This window comes from Pagrus pagrus (assembly GCF_965226575.1).
Source record: "Pagrus pagrus genome assembly, chromosome: 15".
Classification (NCBI taxonomy): domain Eukaryota; kingdom Metazoa; phylum Chordata; class Actinopteri; order Spariformes; family Sparidae; genus Pagrus; species Pagrus pagrus.
In genome coordinates, this window is record NC_140199.1 from 25151211 (window position 1) to 25164118 (window position 12908).

The following is a 12908-nucleotide window of genomic DNA, read 5'->3' on the forward strand; positions in this document are numbered from 1 at the left end:
CGCTATGAAAGCGAGGACTATTGACGACAGACCATTGTTTGAAGTGGAGAGTGACCCAACCGGCTGCGGGCCCCCTGACACCCATAACAGGGTGTCACCTTAAGTTGGTATTAAACAAAAAGTTGATGGATGATCCAGAACATATGATATTGTGATAGGACTGAAAGCTAGATGGCAACCAACAATAGGTCTCTCAGCTGATGAACCCAAGCTCTTATACTAAAAAGGCTCAAATTGAAGCTCTGAGGATTTTAGGACAAACCTCGTGTCTTACGTGAATCACAGTGTCGACATCAATATCGCTGCTGCGACATGGCAGGTGATAAACATCAATAACAGAAGCAGCGTCAGAACAACAAGCCATTTCCAGAGAGAAAAAAATCAGATCATGAGTTCACAGCTACAGCGTTGTGACATTGACCGCTCACCCAATCTCCATCTAAGAATCAACGCCCCCCCACCACCACCACTATCCCACCCCCGAAATAAAAATGAGTGACTGCCAGAGCCGCTGATGTCACTGGCCGCATTTGTCCCCCATCAGTGCGGATAGCTGCTTCGACCAGGGGGCTGGGGCGTCCTTGAGACACTGTTGTGTTAGAGATAGACACCCACCCCCCCTCACTTCACTGCTGATACCCCGCTCAGGCCCTCGCTGCATCAGTGTCAGGAGCCCTGCAGGCGAGGAAGCTAAAAAGGATGGCAGCCCCTTCCCCTTCCACAGAGGAGAGGAGCCTGTGACAGGAATTTGACCCCTGGACTGATGACATCATGTGAAGGGAAATTGTGAATTAGCTCTCAGCGGAGCTAATCTCGTCACCTGTATTGATGATCTGGTATCTAAATGTATCAGCCACAGGAAATAAAGTGTTTGTGAAGTGCAGACACGGGCCTAGTTTTTGTTGTATGATGGTTTATTTGCAGTGACTGATCTGCCACACCATTGTTCTTTTTTTTTCAGAAAAAAATAAAAACAAAACCAAAAAAATCCCAAAACCCAAGTGAAGAAATCCTGTGTGCAGGCACAGCATGAGGAGTGAGTGATTCTATCTGATGCACTGCGAGCTGAGCGGCCCTCCCTCTGGGCAGTTCAGCCTTGCCTGACTAGGAGGAGAGAGGGAAGAGCTTGTGTGCTGGCTGGCGTGCGTGCGTGTGTGCTGCCGTGCGTGTGTGTGCGTGTCTATGGAGGGGAGACATTGTTCCTTGACGTCACCGCTCAGCCCAGCCTGCCGCTGCTCTCAAACACGTCTTTGTTATTCCGAGGCTTCCACCGGAGACCGGCCATCCGCAAAACACGGAGCCCCGCCTGCGGACCTGCTGGAGCGGCGCGGCAGGTTGCAAAGGTTCACACGTGTATGGGAGGTTAGAGGTGAAATGTTTGACAAGTCACAGTGTTAAGTTAATATATTAGTAGCAATAACATTATTATTAGTAGTAGATTATTATTAGTATTATTATATAACTAGAAACCATATTGTAAGTCAGCTTATTTAATTATGTTTACAATATTATTAATAATGGTAATACTTTTAGAAATTAATTTCATTAGAAAGAAATCAACAATAATAGTTATTATTATTGTTACTATTCATTATATATGAATTAATAGGCTGGAATGGATCAAATTAACCAGCTCATATTTAGATAATCTATTCATTGGTTAAATCATTTTTCAAATGTACTACTACTACTACTACTACTACTACTAATAATAATAATAATAATAATAATATACACTTGACAACAACAACTGGAATAGGAATTTATTATTAATAATAATAATTATAATAATGATAACACTTAACCACAACAACAACAACAACAACAACAACAACAGGAATAGGACTATAATAATCATAATAATAATAATAATAATAAAATAATAATAATAAAATAATAATAATTTAGGCTGCAAAAAATATTTTTCAATATGTTAGTGATAAGAGCAACAATGTTAACAACAATGTTAACATAATAATGACGTTAATGTCAGAAAAAAGTGAAAAATGGTAATGGATGCCAGGTTTGTTTGTTTTTTGTCTTATAGAATATTAAAGTTAATACACTAACAAGTATTTCAATGAAAACCTGGCATTTCTCACTACTATAACACATTACATCATTAACATAAAAAATATGTTTTGCAGCCTACATTACTATTGCTATTATTATTATTATTATTATTATTATTATTATAGTATCATTATTACAGTATATTCGTATTGTTGTTGCAGTTAATGTTGTTACCGATAAGCTTTTACCATTGATGCAAGTTCAAATGTATTTTATTATTAACTAATAGCTTTAAAACAATAAATCACAGTGACTGTTGAATAAAGTGCTAACTACAGGTTTGATTCCAGGAGGCAGCACTGAAGCAACAGCACTGTAATGATCCAGGAGCAGACAATAGCCGGAGCCGTGAGCCGCACTCCGCTCCAGTGTGAAATGTGCTCTTAGCAGCCTATTAGCGTGTAGTTACACCTTCCACACTCGGTGTCCTTCCGCTGGAATCTAGGTCGCATTTTCGCACCGACCGCCGAGCACGGCTCTCTCTGGTAACTGAATAGCCAGTGTAATCTGACACTTCAACTTGCCGTGCTCCACGGTAGTTGATTCAGTCAGTCACTCACACCGTCTCCGGGGCTCTCGCGTCGTCTTTGTGAAGTGGAGGGAGCGAGCGAGCGAGAGGAGCGGCGCCGTAAACACGAGGTTTGGAGAAACAATACGCGGGTCTGACGCCGAGGTCCTCGCTGAAAGTAAGTTTCGCGCCTGGTTTATTTGTGGTTGCAGAGCGGGGTTTGAACGTGTGCTTCGCTCAAGATGGGGTTTGCCTCCCGCTGGACGGACACTACCTGCTAACAATAGGGTGACCTCCTGGAAACCTTTAACAGCCGCTGGTGAACTCGTGTCAGGAGAGAGAGAGAGCGGGGCAGACTGTGGCTGCGTGAGCGGCAACGGAGCGCCTTTACGCGGCGTGATATCCCGGCGTGTGTGCGCTGTGTGTCCCACGTCTCTGTCTTGTGTAGTTGCGCTGGAGCGAAATGGCCAAATCAGTGTGGCTGCAGGGTTATTTGGAGATAGGTGCGTGTATTTTGTGAAGATAGGAATGTGGTAGTAGTAACTGAGTGATAGCAGGTCTGTGTGTTTCTGTGTGTGTGTGTGTGTGGGTGAATGTCTCGTCTCGGTCGATCAGCTGATGGCTCGGTTGATGCTAAACTGAGAATGTATGTCACTTAGCTAACAGTCAGCGGTGTGACCGGGCTGGTTGACTCCCTTCAGGGCTGTCATCGGCTACCTGTTGTAATGCAATTAGCAGGAATGTCAACATGTTAGTGTTACCGCTCTTTGAAACAGCACCATGCAATGCAGCTGCGGTGACGTCCCATCCTGATGCACTGATAACACTGATTGGATCCTCTCAGGGATCATTCAAAGATCAGTGACTCCCAACGTGAGGTCACTGGGACCCCCAGGGGCCCATGATAGGACACGCTGAGAGATGAATGAATCTGATGCACTGTAAATGTTTCTTTTAGACAGTTGATTTACATGCACCGAAGCCCTCGCTGCACCCAAATGAGTCTGTCCGCACATACAGTACCACATTCTCAGACTGTGGATGAGCTGCCTCCTGCCTCAAGTCTGGCGGACCCTCCCCGTTAAAATTCCTCCCATCTGGATGTGAGGCCAGCCGGGGCAGAGCGCAGCAGAGAGGGGGCTCCCGACAGGAGGAGGAAGAGAAGGAGAAGGAGAAGGAGGAGGAGGTGGAGACTGCCGCTCTTTCATTACAGTGCACCCTGCTACAGGACAGGCTCAACTTTGGGAGGAGGGGGGGGCGAAAGAGAAGGACCCTCGTTAGTAAGGCGCAGAAGTTAAAGGGTGCTTGGTTAGTGATGCCAAAAATGTTCAGCAATATCTAATGTGTAAAAACACATCTGCCTGAGTGTGCAGGTATGATGACAAGTGGATGTACCGTCATCGTCACCAGCAGCGGTAAATCAACAAATCCTTCAAACAACTAAAAGCTGCCGGTTCCTTAGAAATCCCACAGTCAGTGTTTATTGCAGGAGTATTGCGTTGGATTGCAGGTGTTCATGTTATTGTGTCCGCTAAGAGAGCGAGAGAGAGAGTGTGTAAACAGCTCTTGGTCGGGTGCACCCTCCAGTGTCTCCTTCCTTTTGGTAATTTAAATTGGTGATGTAATGAAATTGTTTCAGCAGCAACACTTGTCAGCCGCACCACATTAATTAGTGCTGTTCGACTTTTTTTTGTTTTTTTTCCTCCTCATGCTTTTCCCTCCTTCTGATGAACCGGAGCAGTGTTAAGTCATCGCAGCAAAGCGTGAAAAGAAGGCACGCTCGCTCAGAGCGGGTTACCTGATAAATTGTGAAAGAAAGAGGGCGAGGAATTAAAGCCATCTGCAACTGTTTGAAACTTGGAAGTGTGCGTGTTTGTGTGTGTGTGAGTGTGTGTGTGAGTTTTCTTTCCTTCTGTTGTCCCTCATGGGGCCTCTCTGCAACCAGCCAGCCAGCCAGCCAGACTGTGAGACAAGACAGAAGAGTGTCTGATTCACTAAACAGGCTGAAGGCTCCAGTAGACTCACTTAGAAATCAAATTTGGGTTTTTAAGGCTCTTGGAGAAGGCGCTGGCTGGGTGCAAATGAAAGTACGCTCACTGAGGCTGGACAGTCTGGCCATGAGAAGGAGGTGACGCCGGAAATATGCCGTGAAAATAGTGAAAAACGGAGAGACGGAGAGGCAGCACATGCACTGGCAGCGCTACAAGTTGCAGCTCGAGGAAGAAGACGTATGTTTATACGCAACAATATGTTTGTTCCCTGAAACCAAACAAGAAGACAGAATGTGGAGATTACTCTCTTCTAGCCGCAGCGTTAGCCAATGTGGCTGTTCGAACATATTTGCATAAGAAATCAGAGCTTTAATAACTTTTAACAACATCTCGTTATTAGCACTCAATCATTTTTAATAGATCAGACAGGCTGCAACAAGTTACATCACACATTTATGCTGTAGATCAGATTCAAACACCTGCAGCTAGTCTCCAAACTCTCAGAATCATTATTCCCAGAGAGGCAGTGAATGCACCTCACTCCCTGTCTTTGCACTTGTGTGAAGCAGCAAGCTAATGCTGATTAGAAGTACATACAGGAAAAACAACTAATTACTTGTGTCTGAGTAATTAGCTTTTTGTTACTCAGCAATTTACCAAGTTGCACAGTCTCCGCCGCTGTTTACCGCGTGCCGGCACAGCTGCAGCCTGCCAAGTGCTTAAAACCTGGCCGACGCTAATCAATGTTTTGACAGCCTGACATTTCATCTCGCTGTTCCGTGTTGGTTTGAGGAGTGCTGTGAAATAACTTGCTGCCTGTTCACTTGACATGGATTCTTGTAGTCTGGTGTCTCGCCGTCAGCCCGAACCCACCCACTCGTGTCCCGAGCAGAAGTCAGCCTTTGTTTCTGTCTCTCTCTCTCTCCCCCTGTCTCACTTGTGGTTCGACTTGGCAGCACTTTTCATCTAGTCTGAGCCTTTGTTTTTTGAATGTGCCTATTTTGGTCTTTTAATAAGGAAAAACTCTGTTGCCTCGGAGCATTTTAAAGTCTAATTTTCAGAATAAGCGCTTAGAGGGAGTTACAACTTGAAATGTTTCACGTTTGAGCTGAGGTTGTGCCCTCGTGTCAGACACTTAACTGCTTCCTAAACGCTGTTGTAATTCTACCCATAAGTCTGCAGTTAAGCTCTCCTCGACCTGGTAAATGCAGTGTAACTAATAAAGAGAAATAAATGAAGCGCCCAGCAGATGTAACTCATCATCCTGCTGACTGACTGTGATGACATCAGTTTGGTGTAGAGAGCCAAAACTGGACCAGCATGAGCTGCAGGGATAAGAAAACCTCAATGCCACATGCCTGTCACCACTGTCCTCCAGAGCTGCAGAGCTTGCTCTGTGGTTCGGCTTGTGGCTGAAACATGGTTGGCTTTTAACTCCTTAGGTGGCTGGGAAAGTCAGGAGAATTGTTGTGAATGAAGTGCAGTCCTTTGAGTTTACGAGGGGCTGCACGGCTACACATGCCCCGACATACAAATCTTGTTCTCCAGATGTAAGAAGACGTGTGTTTGGTACAGAGCCCAGCAAATGTCACATCATCGTGATTTGAATCAGTTTTTTTTCTTTTCCAGTGAAAATGAAAACTGATGCAACAATGATCATTCCCGCTAATCATGAATCACATCGCTATCAGTCAAAGTAATCGCATTGTGCTTTAAAAAACAATTTTTTACCGTCACTTTCACCCTCACACATTTCCAAGTGGTATAATTGTTGCTGGATCACTTCTGTTTTCCTCAGAGTAACAACTACAAACACCACATGAAAAAAGCGTGAGCTTCTGAAGTTATTTAGTCTACAATTGAGACACAAAAGCAGATAGAAATCATGCCAGGCCACTAAACGTCAATGGTGTCATTTTTCTGTAGCCGTTATTGAGCAATCAACATTTACTTCACAATGATAATGATAACAAAACACCTGACTGGTGCCAGTTGAGTAGCAGCAAACAGCATTGTGTGAAGACCATAGAAAACAGTAGCTGCGCTGGGCTTACTTTAAGGTGTGGGAGACAGGGCGGTGCTGTAAAGGAACGTTTGCACTCAGCGAAACCCTTCCTTGAATAAATAAAGATTTTGGAAAAGGTATATTGCACTTCCTATAAGCCTTCAGGCAAGTTCTCCGTGATTAAAGCAGCATGAAGTAGGTCTTTATAAGTTGTTGTGTTGCAGACAGGTATCTGTTTAAGTGCTATAATATAGGCAAAACATCAACTTAACTCCTATTTCTTAAGAGCCGTCACTTCAACCTTGAGCCCCCACCAGCATCAGGGAGACGCAGTCCTCTTCTAAGTGCTTTTTTCTGAGACAAGAGAGTGAAAACAGAGTGCAGAGAGGCAGAGAGAGTGAGGGGAGAAAGTTGCTGGCCCGCCCCTGTCACCGTCTCATGCATGTTTGATTTGATGTTCTTTGAGAAACGAGTGCAGGGGACGTCACAATGGCCATGTCCTGTTCCCATCCGTCGAGAGGCTGGGGCCCTTGAATCATAAATGACACCCGGCCTCACCGGGAACAATATGAGAGCCGGAGCCCGCACAGGAGGAACAAAATGTTCCCTCTATCCATCCATCCATTCGCCCACCGCTGCCGCCTGCACTCAAGACTTCTCACCATCGCAAGCAATTACCCTCACTGTTTTTTTTTTTTTTTTTCTTTTACTGCTGATGAAATCCTCACAGAGCCTGTCTCGGCTGTGTGTCTGTGTTGTTGAGGAGGAGAGAAAGAGGTAGCGATAGAGAGGAAAATAGATAGTATGTGTCTGAGTGAGTGGCGTTGGCGTGTGTCTGTTTGGCTTGTAAATCCTGTTTAAGCTAAACAAACTCATTGTCCTCATCCTCCAACTGCGTGCTCTGTGTGTATTGTGTGTTTGTGTGTGTGTGTGTGTGTGTATGCTCCCACCCCCCCGTCCTTTCTCCTCATCTCTCTCCCTCTCCTTTTGAGTTGTAAGTACAGTCACTAATTAGTCCCCTCTCCCTCTTCATGCTGGGTCAGTGGGTTTACGGTTTCAGCACTGATCTGCGGTGTTTGCCTTGTCTCTCCTGATACCGGGGAACGCCTGCGAGCCAGCGCGGACTGCTGCAGCCTCCTCCAGCCTCCTCCAAGAGGTCTTCACACCTTACACAGCGTCCCACATGGGTTCACATTTGCCAGACAGCCACTCAGGGAGGACCGCGCTCCGGCTCGCTCTCATGCAAGCCTGTCCCGCCGCTTGAGTTCATGCCAGGTATTAGACGAACCAGTCCAGCAGAGGACTGCGCCTGCTGGGTTGAGTCAATAAGTCAAAACCTGTTATGTTTTCAAACAACTGCAATGCGTTTTGAAGAGGATTTCAGATTATGTGAATTAATTTTACATACACTTTAGTCACCCTCTTCTCAGCACGCTGCAAATCTTCCTAGCTTATAGGCTGTAATGAATCTTTTTCTAAAGATAATACGCCACAAGCTGTGTTTATAATATCATTTGTGCTATAAACAGTCTCTTGTCTAGTCGGCACTGTTGTCTCTCCGAGTGCGCCGCGATGTTGATTTTCTGGTGGAGGTTGCGTGGGAGACTGAGAGTGATGGCAGAGATTCTCTGAAGGCGGCCGAATTGTCTCCAACATGGCCTCCAGGGATACATACTTCCTTGTTTTCCGACAAAGTAAATTAACTAGGATTTACTAATGCAAAGGGACAGCGTTTTATTCTTCGGCTGTTATGAGGGGGAGAGGGAGTCGTGCAATATCTGCTCTCACATAACACTAATTCTTACTCATGCAAAGAGTGCAAAGGGTGAAACGTGGTAGATGATTGAACAGCGGCTTTCATTTTTTCTTTTGCAGAGGTGCATGCAAATAAGCAGACGTTGGGGAAGGCTTTACGCTAGATGTTGATTTTTCACTTGCCAGTCGTGGTTGTTATGGAGAGCCCCTCAAATCATATTGGCATGTAATCTTGAGCTCCACTGCCCTGCTAAGACTGTTTTCTTCCCGCTTTTCGACATTGCTCAGCGACAGAAAAAGTCTATTACTGTGTGCAGTGTGTTTGCCCGCTCGGTGCCCTCCCCTCGGTTTTGACACTGGCGGCTGGAGCCAGGCGCTTTCCCAGGGTTCTAAGGACTGACATCCCTTTCATTTTCCCGCCTGGGCGGCTCAGATAAAGGGGCATATTTTAAACCTCTGTGTGGATACACCAACTGTAAAGAGAGACGGGCTGGTGGGCCGTGGCCGAGCTGCAGCATTAACTTCACAGAGAGAGAGAGAGAGGGTGAGATGGAGGAGGTGGGGCTGAAACAAATAAAGTCCACTTTATTAAGCAGTGATCCCAACAATGTAGAATATATGGTTGAAAGAACTATAACTGGCTGCAGACCTGACTTTGCAAATATCACAAACATTATCTGCAGATAACCCATCTCTCTCATTTATCCCCGTTCTATTACAGGGCCAATGTGTTACACCACTTTTTTTTTTCTAATCTCCCTCCTGTTACAAGTACGTCCTCCCAGCGAACCAAAGCCGCGGTGGAAGCCGTCGTTTATCATATCAGTAATGAGAGCGGGCTAATCGTGTGTATTCCGGAGACAGCAATGATACACTGCTTGGCGCTTGCCAGGGATCAGCCTCTAAACAATGTTTATCATTGTCTCCCAGGGCTCTTTAATTATCTGCCAAACATTATTGACAGAACAGCGAGGGTCCCTGTGTTTTATGATTTTAAAGGAGGCTGGGTTATTATTCACAAACATAACGTGCCAAGGAAAAAAGCAGAGTGTTTTTGATTTTACATGCGTACAGTACATAGTTTTTCTTTAATTTGTACAGTGTATGTTTTGATTGAGGATGGATGAAGTCCTTTCAGAGCTTATGCCCTTTGCAGCATACATGTTGTGTAAGTGGAGATTGTGAGAGTGGAGATATTCGAGATAAGTGAGGAGATATTAGAGATGAGTGAGGAACACTGGGTGGATTTCATCAGATCTTCATCTGATACCTGAGTTTTGCAGTTTCCAAAAACACTGTTGAATGCCTAAGTGACAAGAAGAGGGACGCTCTGTGCAGGAAATATGTCTGACACACTCCCACATTTTTTGTTGAATCATGCTGAATCACTTAAGTCCGGACTAAAAATATGTCAGCAACTATTAAATGTATTAAAATGGTGTACAGGCAGACATTCATGGTTCCCAGATGATGAATCCTTCTGACTTTTGTGATTCTCTGACTTTTCTTTGTTGTTTTGAGGGAAGTGTTGGCTGGATTGTCAAAGTCTGATTTGTCCAAATGTTAACACAATTAAGCAAGATGATAAACGTGGTATAAACACAAGGCTATACCTACCTCACAGGTTTAGCTTAGCATTCAGCTTAAAGCACAGCCTCACATTGCTGCTAGCATGGCTCTTGACTTGTTTACATTTAGTTTAAATAGTCTTGTTCGTACTCATAACACACCATAAGAAAGATTATTTGCACCTAGGGATGTCAAGATATCAGATTTTCACTGGACTATTATTGCAGACAAAAGAATTTACTATAACGACATTATCATGATATCTACAGAAATTTTGAATAAAAAATGCTATCAGTGAAATTCATCTTCACCTTGTTTACTGTGTGTTTTGCTTGTCTATTTGTGTAACCATAACTGTACAAAAGGTGTACATGAAGAACAATTGCACTTGCTAGCTAGCTAACCGTTACTGCGCCTTATCCTTTTTCGGTTTAATAGCAACCACTGTACGGCACATTAACGCCACCTACGATGACAAAGCAAGATCAAAAAGGAATGGAAATGATTTAAGAGGCACTGGATTCATTACACTATCATATGTGTGTTATATTTTTCATCAAGGTTGTCATCAATACTGGTTACTTGTGACACCCCTCTTTGCATCTAATCATTTTTCTAATTAACTGGCTAAGTTTTCTTTACAAAACATCCAAACTTACTTTCTATATTCACATTTCTTCAGTCAATCTCAAAGTAATATATCCAGTCGAAGGAAGTCATGAAACTTGTTACGAGCTCCTGTGCGTCTGCTCCCGTCCCAGCAACGACCCATTACCTCAGATTAAATACATTAGCAGCAGCTAATGCGGTTATTACACATCTCAGCCATATATTGCTTTCACAGCCATCCTGTAACCTTTACTTGGCTGCCCGGTGGGAGCTGAGTGGAAGCTGAATGGCATGTGTTGACATTGTTAAAGATACACGTGAGGACATCACACGTTTCATGTTTGACTCGTATATTTGGAGGAGTGGGGGAGGAGGGGGAGGAGGAGGAGTGAGGGGGGGGAGACCCGACCTACAACATCTCGAGGCTGTTGCTCAATATCCCGCTAATATGTGAGGCTGCGGTCTGAATGGTGATGGTCAACAACAACAACATCAGCAGACAGACATGGCTGTGAAATATGAATTCAGGCCAAACAGTGTGTTACCTACGCGCACACATTCGCACACACCAGCAGCCTCTTCTCCTTGTCACGTCTCCCCGGATATCAAATCAACATGGTTGTATAACAAGAGAGGAGGTGTGTCTCATTGATGGTTGCATGAAATCACCTTTGCTGTGCTGTGTGTGTGAGAGAGCAGGAGAGAGGGAGGTGGAGGTGGGGGTGGTAGCAGCAGCAGCAGCAGCAGCAGCAGCAGTGTTGGCTTGGGGTGAGGTCCTGCCCTGATTTTCTCTGGAATTCCTTTGTTTTTGGAAGCCAGAAAGGGGGAAACTGAATCTGCGTAGCCCGAGGGGTCTCTGCTCCTTGAGAATTCTCTGCACACATCTCTCTGCCGCCAGCTCTGATGGTTTTAGGGGTGGCTCTGTTTTCAAAGCTTGGAAACAGCCAAGGTGTTTTTCACCTTCCAGAAAAAAAGGAAAGAGGGGAGAAGGAGAAAAAATGATGACTGCACCAGGCAAAGCGTCTCAGGGCCTGGAGGGACTGATGCTACTCAAACAAAAATTTGTTCCATATTTCAGGGCTACGGAAATGAAAGTCAAATGTAGATCCTGTCACTCAGGGCACGACAGATACCTTCCGATGAATATGGATGGAAAACAGAAGCAGAGCCAGCACCTTCTTTATCCAAAACTATTAATAATGATAAGCTAGTTGCCTGTTTTTACATTTTTAATGATCTCTTTTGCAGGTTAATAAGTGTTTTTAGCAGCGTCTCATGGCCACTGGAAAGGGCCAAGGCTGCTGCAGGAACGCCGTCAGCTGCTCCTGCAAGCTGAGAATTTGCTTCACATTCATGGCTCATTAAATCTGATAAACCTTTGGTAATGGTGTTAAAACTGTACAAAGGTATCTGCATTTAGTCCGTGCCACAAGTTTTCCGTGACCAGATGCTTATCAAGGGGGCTCTGTCGCTTTAAGTAACTAACTTCCACAAAGCGGAGCTTTTTCCCTCTCGTTTGAAGGGGGCTCGTGTTGAGCGGGTGGAGGTGGGGTGGAGGGGTTGAATAGGCTTGTTGCCTGCCTTCATTGAGCCAGCCTCATTCTTTGCTGTCCCCTGGAACAGGCGGGAGTGGAGAGGAGGAGAGGCGGCAGAGGAAAGGGGAATAGGAGAAGGGCTTGGAGGTCTGGTCACGTGAGCAATAATAGTGTTCGTGCTGGTCCCTTTCAGGCTGTCACAGTAAATCTGTTTGACTTGTCACTTTGTAAATCATTACGAAGGCTAAAAGCCTCTCTATTGGATTGTGGTGGAAGGGGGCAGGCAGCAGGTTTCCTTTGTGCCTTCTTGACGATGATGATAATCAAGTTTGTTTCTGGCCATCCTGCTGTGAGGCTATAATTAGCTCCCATCTTCTCATCTGCTTTTTTTTGCTCCTCAAAGCCAAAAGTGGAGTGGGAGAGTCATTGTGCGGAGGTCATATGTTGAGTTTCAGTGGCTTCTGAACACTCTCTTCTTTCAGTGTTATCAGCCTTTTAACCGGAGATTCAGACAAGTTCATTATTCAGTGAGCCTTCCTGCCTGCTCAGAACTGATTTTTTGAAAAGTGCACTAATGGCGATGGATGTAGTGCATGCGAGTTCTCCTGTTCCTCCCCTGGGTCAGTGAGGGCGGGAGTCACAGCTTGAGGTATGTCTAAACTTGTAGTGTCACTCTCCGACCAAACTGGTTGCTGTCTGACAGAAACATGACAGAGTGGATCTCGTCTCTGCGTGGTGTGACGTCTGATTTCCGAGGGCAGACACCCACTTCCTTCCTGTTTTCCTCTTCCCCTCTGTTTTCTTTTCTCTCGTGCCATCCATCTTCTCCTCCGTGCTCCCCCTGTTTCTCTCCTGAACCCCTC

The 12908-nt window shown here is 45.1% G+C and overlaps 1 protein-coding gene across 7 annotated transcripts in view; it reads left to right on the plus strand.

Annotated features, from left to right (window-relative positions):
- Nucleotides 1-2574: 2574 nt before the first annotated feature.
- zmiz1a (zinc finger, MIZ-type containing 1a) overlaps nt 2575-12908 on the plus strand; it is a 108455-nt gene continuing 98121 nt past the window's right edge. For all 7 annotated transcript variants that reach the window (XM_084375076.1, XM_084375072.1, XM_084375080.1 and 4 more), the window contains exon 1: nt 2575-2759. The gene's annotated coding sequence lies outside the window, so the exon portion shown is untranslated. The remainder of the gene's footprint in view (nt 2760-12908) is intronic.